This window comes from Budorcas taxicolor, chromosome 24 (genome assembly GCF_023091745.1).
Source record: "Budorcas taxicolor isolate Tak-1 chromosome 24, Takin1.1, whole genome shotgun sequence".
NCBI classification, from domain to species: domain Eukaryota; kingdom Metazoa; phylum Chordata; class Mammalia; order Artiodactyla; family Bovidae; genus Budorcas; species Budorcas taxicolor.
In genome coordinates, this window is record NC_068933.1 from 24,365,103 (window position 1) to 24,389,505 (window position 24,403).

A 24,403-nucleotide genomic window follows, 5' to 3' on the forward strand; every position below is an offset into this window, starting at 1 on the left:
AAAAGAAAATAAAAAGGCTCTCTCCCGTTGAAGATGCCAGAAGGAGGATTTAGAATAAGTGTTCCAGGACTTCCCTGGTGGTCCGGTGTCAATCTACCTGTCAATGCAGGGCACACAGTTTCAATCCCTGGTCTGAGAAGATTCCACTTGCCAAGGGGCAATAAGTTCATGTGCCACAACTACTGAGGCCGCATGCCTAGAGCCTGCAACAAGAGAAGCCACCACAATGAGAAGCCCATGCGCTATGACTAGAGAGTAGCCCCCGCGCTATGACTAGAGAGTAGCCCCCGCTCGCTACAACTAGAGAAAAGTCCTGCACTGCAGCAAAGACCCAGCAGAGCCAAAAATAAATAAATAAACGTGCAATAAAATGAGTACAAATTAAAAAAATAACTGTTCCATTTGACTATATTTTCGAATGCACTTTCCTATAAACAAAAGCAGGACATCGTCTTTAGAAATTATTTACACACGTATATTCCGAAAGGCATATGTATTCTGTTACCAAAGAAAGCTATACATGGATGCTTGTATATGAAGAAAAAGTAGTTAGACATGTATAAAAATGTTAAGAGTGGCTACCTTTGGGGAGGTGATGGGGCTGGAGATGGGTGAGGGAGTGAGTTTTTGCTTCCCACTTTATATGCCATCTTTGAAAAAAAAGTTCACCTGAGTGGGTATCTTTTTTTTTTAATGCTTTTTCCTTTTTGCTTTTGTTCTTGTGCTTGAATCTGTTAAAAATTGAAGTATAGTGGATGTGCCAAAAGTATATTTTATAACAATTAAACTTCTAAAAATATTTCTTTGTGGGGATTTCCCTGGCAGTCCAGGAGCTAAGACACTGCACCCCCAATGCAGAGGTCCTGGGTTTAGTCCCCGGTCAGGGAACTAGTTTCCACATGCTGCAACTAAGAGTTTACATTCTTCAAATAAAGACCCCATGTGCTGCAAAGAAGACCGAAGATGGAAGATCCTGCATGCAGCAACTAAGACCCCATGCAGCCAAGTAAATAAATAAATATTTTTAGGTTTCTTTGTGCACCTGATCTATGCAAGGAAGAGAATGCATAAGAGGTGTTAGAGCAATATAAGAGTGACATCACAGTGCCCAAATGTGTTTGGATGCAGAATGTCACTGATAATCATGTTTGGCTAATAAATACTGGTATTCAGATTACTTCTGATCTATAATCTCTTAATTGCAGATACCAAAAAGGGCCAATAACAAATCGTTGAAAATCAGAAGCAACCAAGATGACCCTCAATAGGTGAATGAATACACAAACCATAGAATATCCATACAATGGAATATTATTCAGTGATTTAAAAAAGAGAACTATTAAGCCGTGAAGGACACTGAGGAACCTTAAATGCACATTGTTAAGAAAGCAGCATATTGCTTGAAAGAAGCCAGTCTGAAAAGGCTACATTCTGTGTAATTCCCACTGTATGCCATTCCGGAAAAGGCCAGACTATAGTGACACGAAAGATCAGCGACTGCCAGCGGTTGGGAGAGGAGTGAGGAGCGAGGGATGAACAGGTGGAGCACAGGGTATTTTAGGACAATGGAACTATTCTGTGTGCTACTGTAATGATCCATACATGACATTCATTTGTCAAAACCCATAGAACAAGGCAATAACAACAGTGACCCCTAAGGTAAACTATGGAGTCAGTACTAATGCAGCTGTGTTCTTGGGCTTCCCTTGTGGCTCAGCTGGTGAAAAATCCACCTGCAATGCGGGAGACCTGGGTTCCATTCCTGGGTTAGAAAGATCTCCTGGAGAAGGGAAAGGCTACCCACTCCAGTATTCTGGCCTGGTGAATTCCATGGACTGTATAGTCTATGGGGTTGCAAAGAGTTGGACATGACTGAGTGACTTTTGCTTTCACTTTTCACTTTCACTATGTTGATTGATCAGATGTCACAAATGTACTACACTAGTGCAAGATGTTAAGAGGGAAACTGAGAAGAGGAGTAGGGGCACATGGAACTCTAGATTTTCTGCTCAATTTTTCTGTAAAACTGAAGCTGGTCTTGTAAGAAGTCTATTAATTTTAAACTAACTTAATGTGGGCTTTTAATATTCATATGTAACAATAAAAGGCCAATAATAACATTGGCCTAATAAGCATTTCAAAACCAAACCAGGACCATGATGCTCTAAACATGTTTTATAAGGTGCCAAATGCTCTTCTTCCCTATCTAGTTTGTTCAGCCATCTGGGACTCGTCCAGGTCCTGCCTCGGGTGGAACTGGTGCGGACCTGCTGTGCCCTTTTCCACTGGCATGACCTTGGCAAGAGCTGGTCTCGCACGCCCTCTATCGCCGGGATCCCTCTGGTTCCCTCCAGGCTGTCAGGCACTAGGGGCAGCCCCCCTGGGCTGGCAAGTGGCTCTCACATTGGTTGGTGATCACTGTGGGCCACGGCCACAGCTGTACTGCCGGGTTCACGCATCCCACAGTGCCGGCTCCCCCTGCCAGATGAGCCCTTCCTGCCGCCACCTGGCTCCCAGGGATGGTGAAGATGTGGAGCGAACGAGTCTGCTCTGAGTCCCTCTCTGAGAAATGGGGTCTTGGCTAACAGGGTGCAGGAGCAGGTGGCCTGGAGGTGGTGGTTGGGAAGGAAAGCCCCCACGCTGGTTTGTTTCCGTCTCTCTGCCCGGCTCAGGGCCCTAACCCTGCAAGGCCACAGATGCACTTCCACACTGCTCTGGACTTTCAGTCTGTCATTCCCAAAGTCTGGGTGGCAGTGCTTGCAGCCTAAAAATAAACCCCTACTTCCCTTGGGGGCATTGAGATTTATTCTATTTAAATTGCACAGATTGTTTTCATTCCTCGGGGTCTGAAGCACTGAAAACTGAAATCTGCTTCTCAGCTCTTTGCCTGTGTTTGTTTCAGTGATGGAGTCACCCTTACAACACAGGCTACCACTCCTATGGCAAAGCAGTATGAGGCTTCCACCCTGCTGGGGAACATGGAGCCTCCAAAGAAAGATAGCCCTGCTTTCTTCCACAGGTGTGACCCTCCCTTTTAAAGAATCTGCCTGCAATGCAGACGACCTATGTTCGATCCCTGGGTCAAGAAGATTCCCCCGAAGATGGGAATGACTAACCACTCCAGTATTCTTGCCTGGAGAGTTCCATGGACAGAGGAGCCTGGGGGGCTACAGTCCATGGGGGTCACAAAGAGTCGGACACGACTGAGCGACTAACACACACACACAGGAAGGGAGGGCCTGGTGAGCAGGCCTTGAAGAGAGACCAGCATGACAAGGATGTGTTCATGATGAAGTCCTGCATGGTACTAACTCAACTGAAAAAAAATTAAGTAAGCCCTTCCCTTTGGTTAATGCTTATTCCAATGTTATGTGGCAGCCTGGATGGGAGGAGAGTTTGGGGGAGAATGGACTCATGTATATGTATGCCTGAGTCCCTTTGCTGTCCACTTGAAACTATCACAATACTGTTAATTAGCTATACTCCAAGTATAAAATAAAAAGTTTTTTTAAAAAAAGAGTTAATGCTTATTTCAAATGGTTACATGAGGGGCAAGTATTGCACCTTAGTTCACATTTATATAATTGCATGCACTGTTCTAGATAATTGTAATATATAGATATGGCATAAATAGATATGGCAAGATATAGATGGATATATATATATATAGTGCATACAACATGCATATATGATTATATATAGCTATTACATATAAAATATATAGTTATAGCACATTGAAAACTACAGACATTACTTTGCTGACAAAGGTCTGTACAGTCAAAGCTATGGTTTTCCTGGTAGTCATGTACAGATGTGAAAGGTGGACCATAAAGAAAGCTGAGCCCCCGAAGAAATGATGCTTTTGAACTGTGGTGTTGGAGAAGACTCTTGAGAGTCCCCTGGACTGCAAGGAGATCAAGCCAGTCAATCCTAAAGGAATTCAGTCCTGAATATTCATTGGAAGGACTGATGCTGAAGCTGAAGCTCCAATACTTTGGCCACCTGATGGAAAGAATTGACTCATTAGAAAAGACACTGATGCTGGAAAGATGAAGGCAGGAGAAGGGGATGACAGAGGATGAGACAGTTGGATGGTATCACCAACTTGATGGACATGAGTTTGAGCAAGCTTTGGGAGCTGGTGATGGAGAGGGAAGCCTGGCGTGCTGCAGTCCATGGGATCCCCCCAAATTGGACATAACTGAGTGACTGAACTGAACTGATTGCCTATAATTACATAATGCTCCACTTATTTAGAAACTTTGTACTTCTGAGCAGATATTGTTTGGAAAACACTTTCAGCACTTAATATAACACTTTCTTATATTAAATAGAGTTGAGGTTAAGATTCCTCTGGATCCAACTTAAAAAGCAAGGTTCCATGTCCTTCTAACAGAAGAGTTCTTGATCCTGTTAAGACACTGTGCTCACTTTTTTATCATAAAAATTTTGTAATGCCTCCTTAACTATCTTGAAATGAAATTTATGGTTAATATCATTTACCTACAACTTAATTTTAAAAAATCAACACAACGCTCCAAGTAAAATATAAAGGAGAGATAAAAAGGAAGACATTAATACTAATATGACACAGGGGCACGATGTAGCGTCCCTTACATGTAGAGTCACATACGAAAGTGACAGCCATAAATGTAGGCTGATACAAGTGTCTCATATTGACAAGTAAAATATCCCAAATTGGTGATACTATTAGTATTTTTTGAAATGACAAATAACTCTTAGTAAAGCAAGCAAAACAAAGTGTGATCTTCCCCTTTCTACTTTATAATTACATTCATGAAATGCAGTGTATATTAAAGCCACGCAAAAATATTTTGTGTTTATAGGTAAAATGAGTTGGGTTCCAGGCTCTGGTAATCATACAGTGTTTGGTTTATTTGATTTTCTTACACAAAGACCTGATGAGGTATTCAAAAGTTGATGAAAGTGTCCCATGCCAACAACACTACCCAAATATTGTGACAACTAATCCTCTCTCCCACACAGGTTTCCAGAACATCCCCTCAGGGTAATTCCAAACCATCTTACCTTTTAAAGTGAAGTGAAAGTCACTCAGTCGTGTCGGACTCTTTTCAGACCCCTGGAGTGTACAGTCCATGGAGTTCTCCAGGCCAGAATACTGGAGTGGGTAGCCATTCCCTTCTCCAGGGGAGCTTCCCAACCCAGGGATCAAACCCAGGGCTCCCACATTGCAGGCGGATTCTTTACCAGCTAAGCCACAAGGAAAGCCTTACCTTTTAAACCACTGTTCTAGATGGAATTCTGACTCCAACAAGAATACAGTGTTGGCATATTTTATTCATTGTTTTGAGATTTGAATCAAAGAATGGAAGGCAAATTTGCTGAAAACCAGACTTTTCTTTTTTAAATAGATGGAACACTGTTATTCTTTTAATTTTATTGTTATTATTATGGCCATGCCACGAAGCATGCAGCATCTCAGTTCCCTGACCAGTGACTGAATTCATGCCCCCTGCAGTGGAAGCGCAGAGTCCTAACCACTGGACTGCCAGGGAAGTCCACGGGCTGGGTGGTAAAATGATCATAATAAAAGGAATAGCTTCTGAGAACTTGGCACTTTGAGATTAGGCTGAAATGACTTATTTATTCACAAATCAAAAAAAGCTAGGTCTCCAAAAGCTTTTCTAAGCATCTTATATAACAGCAGCTTCTCCCAAGGCCAGGTGATGCCTTAGCAGCTCAGCCATGGGGAATAACGTGGTAGCCCAAAATGAGGCCAGTGATGAGCTCAATGAAACGAGGGAATGAGATACAGAATTCTCAGCTTCTCCATCTCCAAACAGCCGCCTGTCTGTAAAAACCATGTCAAGCCTGCTTGAGCACAGCATCCCTTCTGCAGGGCTAAGTGTCATTTGCTTGTCTGGAAATAACATAAATCCCAAGGAGATTCTTTCTATATGCTATCTACCAAATAGACATGGAGTTGTCCAAACAAAGAAGCCTATACTAAGAGGAAGGAGATGAGGCAAGAATTTTCAACCTTGGCTGCACACTGAGATCGTTTGGGAAAACATTAAAAAAATAAGGGTGCTAGGCCCTTCCCTTTGGTATTCATTTTTTCTAGTATGTGAACTAAAGCATTGCTTGCCTTATCAGTAAACAAAGGATATTATAGTCGATGATGAGCCCCGAGGGAACTCAGGATGGAGACAAAGGGGATGCCCATTGCCAAGCCCATTTAGGAGTCAGCCGATGTAATAGGACTTGTTAATTCTCTTCCATAAAAGCACATACTAGGCTTCATTCATTTTCCTCTCAGAATACCTTGTATTTTAATTTCTATCCATTTATGTTCTATAAATGGATAGAAATTTATGTTCTATAAACCTGATGTGAAGAACTGACTCATTGGAAAAGACCATGGTGCTGGGAAAGACTGAAGGCGGGAGAAGGGGACGACAGAAGATGAAACGGTTGGATGGCATCACCGACTCAATGGACATGAGTGTGAGCAAGCTTTGGGTGTTGGCGATGGACAGGGAAGCCTGACGTGCTGTAGTCCATGGGGTCGCAAAGAGTCATACACGACTGAGCAACTGAACTGAACTGATGTCCTATAAATACTAACCCCAGACTTGTGAAACCAGCACTTTTCTGGCCCTTAGGGCTCCACCAAATGGACTAGGATCTTCATTATAATGTACAGTCTACCCAAAGAGTGTAAGGTGATCTGTGGTATTGAGACTGAAAGAACAGGGTGGGAGAGTCAAGCTGTTACTCACTTCACTTCTTTGCTACCACCAGGAACATAGATGGAGAGAGGGTTTAGCTCCCAGGCTGTAGAGTGGTGAGCTGGGCTAAATGACGCAAGGATTCACCTGGCCAAGCCTAGAGGCAGATCCAAGGGGCTTCACCCTAAGAGCGGGATGAGCAGCCTCTAGGAGCCTCCTTCCTCTAAATCCAGTCCAAGTCACAACCTCCAGAGCAGCCCAAACGGATGAGCAATCCAAGCAAGAAGAAGGGATTGCACTCCTTCCTGAGAGCTAGATCAAAATGCCTCTAATCCACCAAACTGTACCCGGAAGGATCTAATTTGCAAAGGACAGAATCCAACTCCAATACCTGAAGAAGGAAGAACAGCATTTTAAGGCTAATCGGGAGCTCCCACTCCTGTGAGGACGCTGGAGGATCAGGCTTAGAGACAATGTCAAAGGAGGCTGGGCGGCTGCCAGAACCACCAGCCAGTCCAACGAGGACACGACTGCTGCTGTCGCAGACATGAGACACGCCCCCCCCCCCGCCCCCGCCCCTGGAGCCTGCCCACCACTGATGCTGGCACGAGGTAGTGGGCACTGCTGTGGGTATTACTGCCACTGCCTTTGGGAACTTGATGTTGCTCCTCCAGCTGCCCACCCCCCACCTGTAGGTGCTTTCTTCACTTGCTTCTTGAAGAGGTGCTGTGCTGTGCTTAATCGCTCAGTTGTGTCCGACTCTTTGCCACCCCATTGACTGTAGCCTGCCAGGCTCCTCTGTCCGTCAGATTTTCCAGGCAAGGATACTGGAGTAGGTTGCCATGCCCTCCTCCAGAAGATCTTCCCAACCCAGGGATTGAACCCAGGTCTCCCGCATTGCAGACAGATTCTTTACCATCTGAGCCACCAGGGAAGCCCTGAAGAGATGCAGCTCCCCAAAAGACAAGCAGGCTAGGCCAGACTGGGGAAGAGAAAGCAATTCCCCAAAGGACCGAATCTCAAAACATACACTCTGGTCCTGTGGCAGTGAAAGTAAACACCCCTGTGTGTGATGGGCATATGACGTATGTGAGACGCTGTGGGAAAGGCTGTGAGGAGGGCTGCTGTCCACACTCTGGGAATGAGTTCCCCCACGGATGACTTTTCTAGGGAAAAAGGCTTATTGTTTTTTAAAAAACAAATATTTTCATAGATTGGGAAAGATATGATTTTGTTGTTGTTATGTAACTGCAGTATCCTCTTATCCTTTCTTTTCCAAAGGAAGATACATTTTTCGCTTGATTTAGAAGACTCTTTTTAGAAAATATTTTATTTGTTTGGCTGTGCCGGGTCTTAGCTGCAGCACACTGGATCCCTGATCTTCAGTTTCGACACGCAGGATCTTTAGTTGAGGCTGATTGGACCAGTCAAGTTCCAGCTTTGAGAGACTGGGATGAACACTCTCTGAATCTCTTCGCAGCAACTCCATTAAGTGTGGGAGCACAAAACTGTCCTGAGTAACTCACGTAGCTGTTTTTCAGGATTGGATTGGTAAATATGTGTAAACATAGCAATAAGATTATTTCATTATTAATGAAAGTACAGCTTTTCTGTTGTGTTTGGATTTGTTTGCTAAAGATACATTCTATATGGAACAGTCTAAAACAGAAAACGAAGCCCCAGTGCTTGGACCTTTCTGATTAATAGAAGCATCTACACACGAATATAAGTCAGTTAACACAAACCGAGTGAGTTTATTTACTATGGTAGGCAAATTCCAATTTCTTCAATCAGCATAATCTACAGAACAAAAAATTAATTCAGTGTTTTTATAACAGTGTGGTCATCTTATTCTGTGACTTACTCTGTGACTGAAAGTCACATTCCTGACAACTGAAAGAGAGCTAAATTCTTAAGTTAAATATCCTATGATTCTTGTAAAAATAATTTTATTTGTTTATTTTTGGCTGTGCTGGGTCTTCATTGTGCAGGCTTTTCTCTAGTTGCGATGCATGGGCTTCTCACTGCAGAGGCTTCTGTCGCTGCGGAGCATGGCTCTAGGGCTTAAGTAGTCACAGCTCCCAGGTTCTAGAGCACAGGCTTAATAGCTGTGGTGCATGAGCTTAGCTCCTCCACAGCACGCTGGATCTTCTCGAATCAGGGATTGAACCTGTGTCTCCTGCAGTGGCAGGCGATTCTTCATGACTAAGCCACCAGGGAAGCCTCCTATGGATTATCTTGAGAAGCCTGATTTTAATCAATAAATATTACAATAGTTGATAGGTGCAGAATGCAAAATTGCATGTAATTCTTTCAGATTTTGGAAGATATTGCTCCAGTGTTTTCTTTTTTGCTTCCAAGGTTACTATTGAGAGGTCAAAAGCCTGTTTCCTAATACTGGGTATACTACTACTTCTATCTGTCTAGAAATGAGTAGTATGTTCTTTTTATCCCTGGATTTCTAATATTTGACAAGAACTTGCCTCAGAGTGGATATATTAGGCTAAGTACCTAGGGCTTTTTCAATCTGGCAATTTACATTATTCAATTCCAGGAAATTTTCTTGAAATCTTTTCTTTGATTATTTTCTTCCCTGCATTTTCTTTCTTTCTGGAACTACTATTATCCAATTGTTTGATCTCTTGGATGATCCTATTTTTTTTTTAAGCTTTTCTCTTTGTCTTCTGTTTCATGAGAGGAGTCCTCACATGTACTTTCTCAGGTGTCATCAATAGAGCTTTCTGCAATGATGGAAATGTTCTATATTCGAGCAGTCCAACATCTTACCCACTGGGCACATGTGCCTTTTGAGTACTTGAAATGTAACTAGTGAAAATAAGGAGTTCAATCTTTAATTTTGTTAATTTTGAGTAATTTACTTTTCAATAGAGTGGTTAGTGGCTACCACATTGGACAGCACAAGTATTACTTTTCTGCTACCATGTTTTTAATTTTCAAGAGCCCTTTGCTATTGGACTTTCCCCCTAAATCTTCCATTTCCATAGCTTTGGTCCTTGTTTAATGGATGCAATATTCCCTCTTCTCTCTCTGAGGATATGATTTTAGCTTTCATTTTTAAGTCTTCACTAATTTCTATTTCCTCCAAGATGCTTCTTCTGTTGTTGCCTGTTTGTTTTGGTCTCTATCTTCTATATAACAGGCTTCATCAGGTAATCCTTGGTGGTCTGCTCAAAATTAAGAGTGGAGAATTTTAAAAAACGATTAAAACTCTGAGCTTGTGACTTTCACTAAAGGGTGATATCAGTAGAAAGTGAAGTGAAAGTCGCTCAGTCATGTCCAACTCTTGGTGACCCCATGAACTATTCAGTCCATGGAATTCTCCAGGCCAGAAAACTGGAGTGGGTAGCCTATCCTTTCTTCAGTGGATCTTCCTGACCCAGGAATACAAACCAGGGTCTTCTGCCGCAGGCGGATTCTTTACCAACTGAGCTAACAGGAAAGCCCAGATACTTCTATTGATTTTCTGCAGAAAGGCTGTTGGCAAAACCTTGACATCAGTATATTTAAGCATTTTCTTTTTGGCTGGCCAGATTCCTCCAAGGAAGAGTCTTCCCATCTCCCACCTAGAGAGAGTAAAGATCTATCGGCTGCATTTTGGGGACCAATGGGGGAAGAGGTTGGGGAAGGAGATGATTTCTTAATCCCCCTCAATGAATCTAAACATGCAGATTTCTACCAGGCTGAGGGAGGGTCTAGGGCTCTAATTTCTTCTCAAACAGCTTTCACCCTGGTCCTCCCTACATTAGCTCTTTTCCTTCCTTTTACCTCCAGTCCTGGGATTGCAAGAGCTTACAAATCATGCCCTTTGATGACTCTGCTTTATGATTCAGGTCAGCCCAGTTCAGTTCAGTCGCTCAGTTGTGTCTGACTCTTTGCGACCCTATGGACTGCAGCACGGCAGACCTCCCTGTCCATCACCAACTCCTGCAGTTTACTCAAACTCATGTCCATTGAATGGGTGATTCCATCCAACTATCTCATCCTCTGTCATCCCCTTCTCCTCCGGCCTTCAATTTTTCCCAGCAACAGGGTCTTTTCAAGTGAGTCAGTTCTTTGCATGAGGTGCCCAAAGTACTGGGGTTTCAGCTTTAGCATCAGTCCTTCCAATGAGTATTCAGGACTGGTTTCCTTTAGGATGAACTGGTTGGATCTCCTTGCAGTCCAAGACCACCATTCAAAAACATGAATTCTTCAGCACTCAGCTTTCTTTACAGTCCAACTCTCACATCCATACATGACTACTGAAAAAACCATAGCCTTGACTAGACCTTTGTAGGCAAAGTAATGTCTCTGCTTTTTAATATGCAGTCTAGGTTGGTCACAAATTTTCTTCCAAGGGGCAAATGTCTTTTAATTTCATAGCTGCAATCACCATCTGCAGTGATTTTGGAGCCCCCCAAAATAAAGTCTGTCACTGTTTCCACTGTTTCCCCATCTATTTGCCATGAAGTGATGAGACCAGATGCCATGATCTTAGTTTTCTGAATGTTGAGTTTTAAGTCAACTTTTTCACTCTCCTCTTTCACTTTCATCAGGAGGCTCTTTAGTTCTTCTTTGCTTTCTGCCATTAAGGGTGGTATCATCTGCATATCTGAGGTTATTGATATTTCTCCCGGTAATCTTGATTCCAACTTGTGCTTCATCCAGCCCAGTGTTTCTCATGATGTACACGGCATATAAATTAAATAAGCAAGGTGACAGTATACAGCCTTGATGTACTCTTTTCCCTATTTGGAATCAGTCTGTTGTTCCATGTCGAGTTCTAACTGTTGCTTCTTGACCTGCATACAGATTTCTCAAGAGGCAGGTCAGGTGGTCTGGTATTCCCAACTCTTGAAGAATTTTGCACAGTTTGTTGTGGTACACACAGTCAAAGGCTTTGGCATACTCAATAAAGCAGAAGTAGATGTTTTTCTGGAACTCTTTTGCTGTTTCGATGATCCAACGGATGTTGGCAATTTGATCTCTGGTTCCTCTGCCTTTTCTAAACCCAGCTTGAATATCTGGAAGTTCACAGTTCACTTTCATGTACTGTTGAAGCCTGGTTGGAGAATTTTGAACATTACTTAACTAGCATGTGAGATGAGTGCAATTGTGCGGTAGTTTGAGCATTCTTTGGCACTGTCTTTCTTTGGGATTGAAATGAAAACGGACCTTTTCCAGTCCTGTGGCCACTGCTGAGTTTTTCAGACTTGCTGGCACATTGAATACAGCACTTTCACAGCATCAGTTCAGTTCAGTTGAGTCGCTCAGTCGTGTCCGACTCTTTGCGACCCCATGAATCGCAGCACGCTAGGCCTCCCTGTCCATCACCATCTCCCGGAGTTCACCCAGACTCATGTCCATCGAGTCTGTGATGACATCCAGCCATCTCATCCTCGGTCGGCCCCTTCTCCTCCTGCCCCCAATCCCTCCCAGCATCAGAGTCTTTTCCAATGAGTCAACTCTTCACATGAGGTGGCCAAAGTACTGGAGCTTCAGCTTTAGCATCATTCCCTCCAAAGAAATCCCAGGGTTGATCTCCTTCAGAATGGACTGGTTGGATCTCCTTGCAGTCCAAGGGACTCTCAAGAGTCTTCTCCAACACCACAGTTCAAAAGCATCAATTCTTCAGCACTCAGCCTTCTTCACAGTCCAACCCTCACATCCGTACATGACCACAGGAAAAACCATAGCCTTGACTAGACGGACCTTAGTCGGCAAAATAATGTCTCTGCTTTTGAATATGCTATCTAGGTTGGTCATAACTTTTCTTCCAAGGAGTAAGTGTCTTTTAATTTCATGGCTGCAGTCACCATCTGCAGTGATTTTGGAGCCCAAAAAGATAAAGTCTGACACTGTTTCTACTGTTTCCCCATCTATTTCCCATGAAGTGATGGGACCAGATGCCATGATCTTCGTTTTCTGAATGTTGAGCTTTAAGCCAACTTTTTCACTCTCCTCTTTCACTTTCATCAAGAGGCTTTTTAGCTCCTCTTCACTTTCTGCCATAAGGGTGGTGTCACCTGCATATCTGAGGTTATTGATATTTCTCCCGGCAATCTTGATTCCAGCTTGTGTTTCTTCCAGCTCAGCGTTTCTCATGATGTACTCTGCATATAAGTTAAATAAGCAGGGTGCCAATATACAGCCTTGACATACTCCTTTTCCTATTTGGAACCAGTCTGTTGTTCCATGTCCAGTTCTAACTGTTGCTTCCTGACCTGCATACAGATTTCTCAAGAGGCAGGTCAGGTGGTCTGGTATTCCCATCTCTTTCAGAATTTTCCACAGTTTATTGTGATCCACACAGTCAAAGGCTTTGGCATAGTCAATAAAGCAGAAATAGATGTTTTTCTGGAACTCTCTTACTTTATCCATGATCCAGTGGATGTTGGCAATTTGATCTCTGGTTCCTCTGCCTTTTCTAAAACCAGCTTGAACATCAGAGAGTTCATGGTTCACATATTGCTGAAGCCTGTCTTGGAGAATTTTGAGCATTACTTTACTAGCGTGTGAGATGAGTGCAATTGTGCGGTAGTTTGAGCATTCTTTGGCATTGCCTTTCTTTGGGATTGGAATGAAAACTGACCTTTTCCAGTCCTGTGGCCACTGCTGAGTTTTGCAAATTTGCTGGCATATTGAGTGCAGCACTTTCACAGCATCATCTTTCCGGATTTGAAACAGCTCAACTGGAATTCCATCACCTCCACTAGCTTTGTTCGTAGTGATGCTTTCTAAGGCACACTTGACTTCACATTCCAGGATGTCTGGCTCTAGATTAGTGATCACACCATCAGGATTATCTGGGTCATGAAGATCTTTTTTGTACAGTTCTTCTGTGTACTCTTGCCACCTCTTCTTAATATCTTCTGCTTCTGTTAGGTCCATACCATTTCTGTCCTTTATTGAGCCCATCTTTGCATGAAATGTTCCCTTGGTATCTCTAATTTTCTTGAAGAGATCTCTAGTCTTTCCCATTCTGTTCTTTTCCTCTATTTCTTTGCATTGATTGCTGAAGAAGGCTTTCTTATCTCTTCTTGCTAGTCTTTGGAACGCTGCATTCAGATGCTTATATCTTTCCTTTTCTCCTTTGCTTTTCGCTTCTCTTCTTTTCACAGCTATTTCTAAGGCCTCCCCAGACAGCCATTTTTCTTTTTTGCATTTCTTTTCCATGGGGATGGTCTTGATCCCTGTCTCCTGTGCAATGTCACGAACCTCATTCCATAGTTTATCAGGCACACTATCTATCAGATCTAGGCCCTTAAATCTATTTCTCACTTCCACTGTATAATCATAAGGGATTTGATTTAGGTCACACCTGAATGGTCTAGCTTTTAGGATTTGAAATAGCTCAACTGGAATTCCATCACCTCCACTAGCTTTGTTCATAGTGATGCCCACTTGACTTCACACTCCAGGATGTCTGGCTCTAGATGAGTGATCACACCATCATGATTATCTGGGTCATGAAGATCTTTTTTGTACAGTTCTTCTGTGTATTCTTGCCACCTCTTCTTAATATCTTTTGCTTCTGTTAGATCCATACCATATCTGTCCTTTATTGTGCCCATCTTTGCATGAAATGTTCCTTTGGTATCTCTAATTTTCTTGAAGAGATCTCTAGACTCTCCTATTCTATTGTTTTCCTCTATTTCTTTGTGTTAATCACTGAGGAAGGCTTCCTTATCTCCCCTATTATTTGGAACTCTGCATCAAATGGGTATATCTTTCCTTTCATGGGTATATCTTTCTCGGCTTTCCCACTGATAGATTGAAGTTTTATTTTCTCAAGTCTGTTAAATCACTTACCATTGATCTGTAAGTTTTTCAGCTTCCAGAAATTTGTTGCTGTTGTCTCCTCTCCTATTTTCCTAATCTGTGTGAACTTAGGTCCTAAAACACTTATTTTTTTTCTGTTCAAAAGGGAGGAAAATTAAACACATATGTTCAACCCACTACTTTAACCTGCAAGTTCAAAAGAGTCTATTCATTCTGCAAGGTTCAATTCTTCATGAGGCATTCTTCTGACTTATTTGCCTTTGGCAGAATTAATCTTATCCTTCAAAGCAATCAATAATTTTTAGTACAATAATTAGATTCCCAAAAGGGTAGTGGTGAACGTTCTAAAAAATCAAACATTTATTTGGATATGTTGTTGTTGTCAGTTGCTAAGTCATGTCTGACTCTTTGCAACCTCAGGGACTACAGTATGCCAGGCTTCCCTATCCTTCAGTATCTCCCAGAGTTTATTCGAATTCATGTCCATTGAGTCAGTGATGCTATCTAACCATCTGATCGTCTGCTACTCTCTTCTCCTTTTGCCTTCAATCTTTCCCAGCATCACGTTCTTTTCCAGTGAGTCGGCTCTTTGCATCAGGTGGCCGGAGTACTGGAGTTTCAGCTTCAGCATCGGTCCTTCCAATGAATATTCAGGGTTGACTTCCTTTAGGATTTACTGGTTTGATCTCCTTGCTGTGCAAGGGACTCTCAAGAGTCTTCTCCAGCACCACAATTATTTGGATATATTTTCTACCAACTAAATTTTTAATTCTTCTTCTTTTTTTGCTGTCTTCCCAAATTAAAACTGAAAATCAGCACCTCTGCAGCACAGAAGCCTGTTTCTACACCATAAATCAATTTTTGAATTTATTGCCCTCTAGTGGCATTTCAAGAAACTAACTTCTTGTACAGCCTATGGGTTGTCTTTAAAGAGAAAATATCTGATATTATTGATATTAAATTCTCAAAGGAATGCATCGCTCTATTTTTTAAAAATTTCCTAATTTAATATGCATAGCTTTTATAATCAAGGAAAGCTACACTTTTCAAAATCATTCAATGAGTTTCTTTTATAGTATAATTACATTAGGAAGCTGAACAAAAGTCCCAATACAAATGTTTTTAAAATACAACCTATTTGTAATGTTTACTTTGCTTTTCTTATTTCTCAATATGACTCAGTTGAATTACAATAACCTTCAAATGAAATATTTATAATTCAAATGGTCGGTAAATATCTGATGTTCTTTACAATAGAAAATGTTTTTTATTTTATATATCAAAACCCTGAACTGAGCTGCTTCTGCTCAAATTCAAAATCAATCTGAAATCTTTAATATGTAGGTTTAATCATGTTTATTTAAACACAGACATATAAAATGTACAAGATAAACTTTCTTGGATGATATATTTAAGGAGAGGGTCAAAATTTGCACACGCCTTCCTCATCATGGGGTCATCATACTGGTCTGTGCTTGTCAATAAGGCTACACATGGGGATGCGGTGGGCAGAGTAGAGGCCCCTGTTTGGGTTCAAAATGAGATAGGACATGATTTGTACAGTTCTCAGAAATGTTTTAAGCAATTGCATAACACCACACAAGAAGAAAAGCTACCAGAAAAAAGCATTATTTAACTCACAAATCACATATGTGTATCTATATATATGCATTTATATATGGCACACATATGTATATATATCTAAACTGAATAAAATTATTTAAACTTTCAAATATTTTATGTAGCAAAGAAGTTCATGCCAAGCAAATATAAGAGAAATGAGTATTATCAGATGAAAACCACAGAAGATAAAGATGAGAGATACACCCCCATCCTTCCCCATCCCTCTGAAAGCAGAAGCAGTGCTGGCCACAGGAGTTCCAACATTCTGAGCTCGGAGTCTTTCTAGTTCCTTCTCAGTACAATTGGTCATTTCTGCGAACTAGTGACAGCCTGCATTTTCCATTTCTTCCTCCTCCTTTTTCCCCCCCAAATCAGCATTCTTATTTGTTATCCTGCTCTTACTACTTCATACTGGGTATGATCAGAGCAGATAACTTGTAATTGGTTTATAAGTGGCTGGACCAAGAGGAGCCCCATCTGAGCCTCCCTTAAAGAGCCTAGACACAGAGCTGGAGGCACCAGCTGAACAGGATTGGGGTGGTATTCACTTGGGAAGAGATGGATGAATGTGCCCTCTGTTCAGAGAGAGGGTGTGCATGGATATATGTGTTTTACCATGACTGTGGCAGAGACTTGTTTGTCCAGATATTCGATCTCCCCTTTCTCTACAAGGGACTTTCAATTGTTCATAGGTAACTGTTCACAGAACCAAAAAGAACATTCTGCTCAGCCTCTTTTGCAACAAGTATGTGGTTATGTGACTAAGTTCCAACTAAGTTCCAGATGAGATAGAAGCATGAATAATGTGCATGGCTTCTGGGTGTGACCTTAAAAGCACATTCTTCCTTCCAACTTTTTCCTCTTTCTGCTGGCTGGAAGGCACTCAGAGTGCTGAGCTGTCTGAAACACGGGGCTAAGGAAGGTATACTAGAATGGTGGAGGGACAAGATAGAAGGACCTCAGGCCCCGGAAATCTTCGTGTTATAAGGCCAAGCTTTAACCTCCCAGATAAACTTCTATGTCATCTAAGCCACTGCTCTTCAAGGTCTTTTCTTACACAGTCAAATCTTTATTAAAAAAAAAAAAACAAAACCATGCCCAGGAAGGAAGCAGATCTCATTAAGAGTAGAATCTAACCAAATTTGGAGATTTGAGGGAAACATTCTGGAGAAAAGCTTAATCTCTGATCTAAAGAATGAGAGGGGGATTTCCCTGGTGGTCCAGTGGGTGGGACTCCATGCTCCTAATGCAGGGGGCCAGCGTTCGATACCTGATCAGGGAACTAGATTCCACATGCCTCAACTAAAAAATATTCACAGGCTGTAACTAAAGATCCTGTGTGCCACAACTAAGACATGGTGCAGCCAAATAAATAAATAGAGATATATATATTTAAAAAAAAGAATGAGAGAAACCATGCTGGAAAAACTTTCAGATAAGAACAAGCATGGGGTGTCGAAGTATAGAAAGAAGTCTGGTAGGAGACAGAAGGTATTTCCTGCTAAACCTGCAGAGGTCAGCACAATCCACATCATTGTAACTTTGTAGCCTTTTGATTAAGGAAGGTGAAGAAGATTAAAAATCAAAAGTAAAACCAACTATGGGGTTTTTAGAACTATTTACTGAGAAAAGAAATGACAGTAGGTTTCAGGGGAAAGATGAGTTCACTTTTGGATGTGTGGACTTGGAGGTGTTCCTGAGTAGGCAAGTGGTCACATGTCTCTGGTGCTGAGAATTAACATCCTGGATGAAAAATGTTTAGGAGGAGTCACTGGCAAGCAGATGGTAAACAAAACTAGAGGAATGGATAGGAGCACCTAAGAAAGTCTAAACTGAGAAAATAATGTAAGAGAGGATAAGAAAGTCTAAAATCTTGCCCTGAAAGAATTCCCGCATTCAATGATTGAATGTGAGTGGGGACTAACCAGGAAGACTGAGAAGGAATGGCCAGAGAGATAGGAGGGAAACCAGACAAGTTCATTGTCAAGGAGACCAAAGAAAGAAACTGTTTCAGTAAATAAATTATGACCAACAACGCTGAATGCTGTTTTTTCAGGGTCACGTAGGATGAGCTCTGATAGGAGCCCACAGGGCTCTACCATATGCAGATAGTTGATGACCTCCATGGAGAAGGAAAGGCCTTGGGCAGTGGGGATGGAATCCAAATTAGGGTTAGGCTATATCCAGGGCAGATGGTGTAGGAAAAGAGACAGTACTTTCTAGAAGTTTAGCTCCAAAGGGCAAGAGGGAGAGAGAGAAAGAGAGAGCGAGCGAGCGAGCGAGCAAGCAGCAACTGCAGGGGTACTGAGGTTGAAGATGTTTGGTTTGCTTTGGCTTTTTAAGTTGGAAAATTTTTAGTTGAGCTCATTTAAATACGGGCTTCCCAGGCAGCTCAGTTGGTAAAGAATCTGCCCACAATGCAGGAGACCCTGGTTTGATTCCTGGGTTGGGAAGATCCTCTGGAGAAGGGATAAGCTACCCATTCCAGTATTCTTGGGCTTCCCTGGTGGCTCAGATGGTAAAGAATCCACCTGCAATCCGGGAGGCCTGGGTTTGATTCCTGGGTTGGGAAGATGCCCTCAAGGAGGGCACGGTAACCCGCTCCTGTATTCTTGCCTGGAAAATCTGCACAGACAGAGGATCCTGGTGGGCTATAGCCCACGACTAAGCACAGCACATTTAAATACAAAAGGGAAAGGTCCACATGCATGGAAAAGATTGCAAGTACAGAAGACAGAATGGAGAGCACAAAATTCAAGGTTCCTGAAAATGTGAGAAGTGTAGAATTCAGAGCATATGGTGACAGTCAGCAGAAAATGAAAGAGGGAAGGAAGCAGGGCCGGGACTATAGCAAAGCAATAAGGCACTCAACTTGGGCACAAAATTTAGGGAAGCACCAAAAAGAAATCCTCAGTAATTAAGATAAACACTATTTTAGTGCAATCTCTATATAGATCAAAATTAATGCAAAAAATTTAAGATGAATAAAATATTAAAATCTTAAATATCCAGTCTGTGGGTAATTTTTTATGGCAGCCCTAGTAAACTAATATAACACATATCTCAATATTGCAGAATGAATAATGTCACTTCATAACTGATTAAACCCTCTCTCCCAAGAACTCTGGAAAAATTCTAGAATTAAGAAAACACATGGAGTTGAGAAATGAATATTAAAAACAACAACAAAACAAGAAACTCCTTGGGAGCCTGAAGGCAGTTTTGAAACGGTGTGGGAGGTAGATGCGTTTATTTGCAGAGGACAGGGCTCTGCCAGGGGGTGGTGGGCAACCAGAAGCAGCCTTGAGAAGGCCTGAAGGAAAGCAGAAAGGAACAGCAACATCCCCAGCCTGCCCAGGACATAACAGAATAGAAGCATCAGCGCACGTGGCGGGGGAGACAGGTTGATGAAAACAACAGGTTGACCAGCTAACCTCTGACATTGATTTCTTTTCCCCCTTCCCCTCCAAATCCCAGGGCTGATGGATAATGGACTGGGGAGTGGGTCTCTCAAAGCTACTTCTTCCTTAGAGACCAATGGTATAACTCTGAACAGAGTTGTCTTTATTGAATGGAGTGACAACAAATGAGGGTGATTAAAACAAATTCCATGGTGATGCAGGCTCCCTGGCTTCCTTCTTAAATTCATCTGGAGGGTCACACACATGCCTCCTCCCCACTTTACATTACCAGACACTCCCACAGGCACAAGAGCTCACAGGAGCTCAAAATAACCCGGCACTTGTGGAGGAGCAAAGAGACCATAAAATGAAGACAAGTTGAATCAAACATACCTAATGAATCAGAATCATTAGAACAGATGAGCCAAGAATGTCAAAGATGCTTCAGGAGATAAACAAAGATATTAGCAATCTGAACTAAGAAATCATGAAAAAGCGGAAATATGAGGCTTCCTTGTTAAACACTCACCATTTTCCAAAAATCCACAAACTACTGAAATAATTTTCTTTGATACCTCTGTCAGCTTGTTCAAGTTGCTGCTTAACCACTATACCCCAAATACATGCACACCAATCACTGTTTCCAGACTGTGGCCTTTTTCTATTCTCTTCTGTGTTTTAAATCCTGTTTTTGCCTTTGTTTCTTAACAATAGTGTAATGACTGCCTTCCTCATGTGACTAAATGGGTGAAGCAAATTAACTAAAGGTCCCTGGGTTATCCTTTGACTAAATAAAATAATTAGATGGAAAATGCAACAAATAGGTAAAATGGCACAGAGAATACAGCTAAAAAGTAAGTTAGAAACTGTAAAATCAGATTGAGGAACTTTCCCAGGCAGCTACAGGAAAAAATAAAGATATGGAAAACATAAAAGGAATGATATGTGATATGGAGGGTACTGAAGGCAGAAGCATAATGCCAATATCTAGATTTTATGGATTCAAAATGGGGGGGGATTGGAAAGGATATATTTAAAGAGATAAAGAAGGCAAATTTTCCTAAATTAAAGAAAAATGAAGGATCCCAGATTGAAAGAAAAAAAAAAATCAATCAGATTTTCAAAAAAGATCCCTAACTAGATCCATTATTAGTGAAATTTAAGAACATCAACAACAAAAATAAATGATGTACAATTCTCAGAAAAAGGGAACAGATATCTAAAAAGATCAGGAATCACACTAGTATCAGACTTTTGAAACAACACTAGATTCAAGAAAAAAATTAAGTAATATTTTAAAGTAATAAAGGAAATGACCTTGGAAGCTGCAGAAATTGTTACATTAAATAGAGAGATTCTATATGCAATTCCCATGAGTTTAGTGTGGGTATCATTACTATTAAGAAATTACCAAGACTTCTGGACAATGCAGTAAGAAAAGAAAAAGATAAAGGTGTATAAAAGTAGGAAAAGTAAAGCTAAAACATTTATAAAAATATGAGCAGCCATCTTAGGAAAAAATTAACAGAATAAAAAATATTAAAATTCATAAAGGAGTTTAGGCATTGTAAAAATCAATAGTATTTTTTCTCACCACAAATAACCAACCTAAATAAGTATAATGTAAGATAATATACCACTCATAACATTAACAAAAGCCATAATGTGGCTAAGAAATTAACCAAGAACAGACAAGACTTCTATGGCTGCTGCTGCTGCTGCTAAGTCGCTTCAGTCGTGTCCGACTGTGCGAAGAAAACTATAAAAATTTTAAAGCATGCAACATGGTCTGAATAAACAGTCATATGTTTCAACAGAAAGACTTACGTCAGTTCTCTTCAAATTAATCTAGTGAATTCAATTTTAATGAGCTTTATTGGATTTTTAAGTACCAATAAATTTGTCCTCCAATGTACGTGAAAAGACCAAAAACACATAAAAGAGTCAAGCTAGTCTTGAAAAAGAGGGAGAACTTGCTTTATCAGATATTAAGACATATTGCAGAGTCAAGCAATAAAGATAGTGTGGGAAGGGTGTAAGAACAGACACCATGGACTAACAGGACAGAGCTCAGATACTAACCCAACCATATAGAACTAAATATATATTGGCACCAGGCAGCCATGGGTAAACCACTCAGAAACAAATGGCATTCTACTCTGCCAAAGATCACATATTTAGTTCAGTCTAGAACAATTTATAAAACCTGGTATTCAACATACAGATCTATCATTGACAGTGGATTCATCCAGGGACTTTGGAAGCAGGTATGTTTTTCACTGGGGAGAATAGGAGAAGGCAATGGCACCCCACTCCAGTACTCTCGCCTGGAGAATCCCATGGACGGAGGAGCCGGGTAGGCAGCAGTCCACCGGGTCGCTAAAAGTCGGACACGACTGAGCGACTTCACTTTCACTTTTCACTTTCATGCATTGGAGAAGGAAATGGCAACCCACTCCAGTGTTCTTGCCTGGAGAATCCCAGGGACGGGGGAGCCTGGTGGGCTACTGTCTCTGGGGTTGCACAGAGTTGGACACGACTGAAGTGACGTAGCAGCAGTAAGAGAATAACTGATTCTAAAACCCCTCTTTCAGGCTTGGGCCATACCTGAAACATTTAGGGAGGCTCTCCCCCTTGAGCTGTCCAACTTGGAGAAGTCATTTTCTTAGTGGAAGGCACTGGAATCATTGGGACTTTCCCCTAGGTGTACCTGGAGAGTAACAGCAAAATCACCATTTACAAAACACGGGTCTCCTGCATGCTGATACCATACAGTGAAAGGAAAGCGTGAGATATAGTGGTATTTCTTGAACATTCCAGGCACGTTGTCAGCTCTGGGCCTTTTCATTTGTTGTTTGCACTGCCTGCAATTCTCTTCCCTCAGAGAGCCTCACAGTTGGGTCCTTCCCTCCTTCAGGCCTTTGCCCAAGTAGCATATCATCAAAGAGACTTCCCATAACCTCTCTATTTACAATTGCAAGACCCTTTCCCACAGAATCATCTCCACCTTCCTCTTACCTGCTTAATTTTCCTCCATATGTAAATGTTTTGCTTATTTCTTTTGTTTGTTGTCTTTATTCCACTTCTTGAACATAAACTCATGCCGAGTTTTTGTCATTTAGTTCAGTACTCATTCCTGGCAAGTAGAAGGTGCTCCATAAATCTTTGTTGAATGAATGGTTATTGTATCTTAGCGTTCCCATAGATACTGGCAACAGTACTAAGGTATAAGCTCATCATCTGAAGTGTAGATAAATGATCAATCAGTCCTTGATAGTGAATCTTTACTTAACAACTGAGATACAATAATCAAATCAAAAAAGTTCAAGTAGAAAATTTGTAGTTAGCACTTACTAAAGTTCACATAACGTGAATCATCCTGATAAGTGTTTACTGGATCATTTCTTCTTGGCGAGAGATGCAATTAGCAATTCTTATTAATTCTATAGTTGCATGTCAGGACTCACAATCATTATCTGAAGAGAAAATAAATAAACCCTAGGAAAAAGAGATGATTAGAGTTGTGCCTTAGAAGTCTTTGTGATTTTTAAGTCTATAAACCTTTGTTTATAAACACAAAGGTGAGTCTGCAGTTACAAGAGAAAAAATAAAGTCCACTTAGAACGAAGCAGGTGATTTCAAAAGTGAAAAATTGGTGGTAGATTTCCAATTGCGTCCCTTTTGCCGTTAGGGAATTATATGTCCTCACCCACTGCCATGTGCCTAGAAGTGATCCTATTCTCATCAGTTATTTTTATAATAATGAAGAATAACAAACCACCCCATTGGCTTACAATAAGCATTTAATTCTCCTATAGTCTGCAAGTCAGCTGGGATGGTGCTGCTTCAGGATGTGGCCTTCCTGGACTTGTTTGTCTGCAAAAGTCTTTGTTTCATCCTGTGGAGTATAGAATTCCAAGCTGACAGTTTTGATTTGCATTTTAAAGTTGTCATTTCATTTTCTTTTGGCTTGCACAGTTTCTAATGAGAAGTCTATGAAAACTTACTATTATTTCTCTGTGCATAATGTGCCTTTTTTCACTGGCTGCTTTTAAGATTTTCTCTTTAAGCTTTTGACGGGTCTACAATAGCTTTTCCTTTAGACCCCAGAGTCTAGGGCTAGTCACTACTAAGGCATGACACTTCGGGGGTCTCTATTGCATATTCCATTCAACAACTGTATTCAACAGTCTCCCCACTCTGGCTCCAGGGAACACAAATGATTCCTAGTCCTGTGAGTTCTGAAAATTGTTTGGCTTACTGTTTCCCCATGATTGTTCTTTCCTGGCCTTGTGGAATAGTCACAGAACATATTCACTGATTTTTATTCAGTTAAAGATGCAGATTTCTAAAGCTTTTGCTCCATGAATTCGGCCTCATAAATTCCAACCAATTCGGTCTCCCAAAAATCCAATCCCCGTCTACTCCATTCGGTAAGACCTGTCTTCTCAGGGAGACCCTAGGCTCTGCTTAAGTTCCCCTTGCACTTGCAAACTGGAAACTGCTTCTTGACCGAGAGCCAGGGTCATAACCTGGCTCATCTCATTTGTTTCTCTTCTTTCAGGTAAAAGGACTGGAACTGCCTGCCGTCCGATGTCTGAAAACAGTTATTTTCACATACTTTTCTCAGTTACTTAATAAGTCCAGACCTATTTCTTGTCTGCCCTACGGAAAACGCAGATTGTTTTATAAATGTTATTTTCTGTGGTTAAAATTCACCTCTCTTTAGGGCATACCTCGTTTACGTCTCAGGAGATGGTGATGGATCATTTCCTTTGGTGGTCTTCAGGGACCAGAGTTCGGAACCTGGCGTAGCCTCCACTCTGCGCCGGCAGCGTTCTGATTCTCCCGCGCGCGCCTGCCGCCCCCTTGGCTCCTCTCATC

General features: G+C 41.5%; 1 long non-coding RNA gene across 1 annotated transcript; it reads right to left on the reverse strand.

Annotated features, from left to right (window-relative positions):
* Nucleotides 1–15,892: 15,892 nt before the first annotated feature.
* LOC128068409 (uncharacterized) lies at nucleotides 15,893–24,393 on the reverse strand. Its single transcript, XR_008201477.1, has 3 exons — nucleotides 24,256–24,393; nucleotides 22,127–22,229; nucleotides 15,893–16,018 (listed from the first exon to the last, which is right to left on the reverse strand). It is a non-coding gene; the product is annotated as an uncharacterized LOC128068409 (long non-coding RNA).
* Between the last annotated feature and the right edge of the window lie 10 nt (nucleotides 24,394–24,403).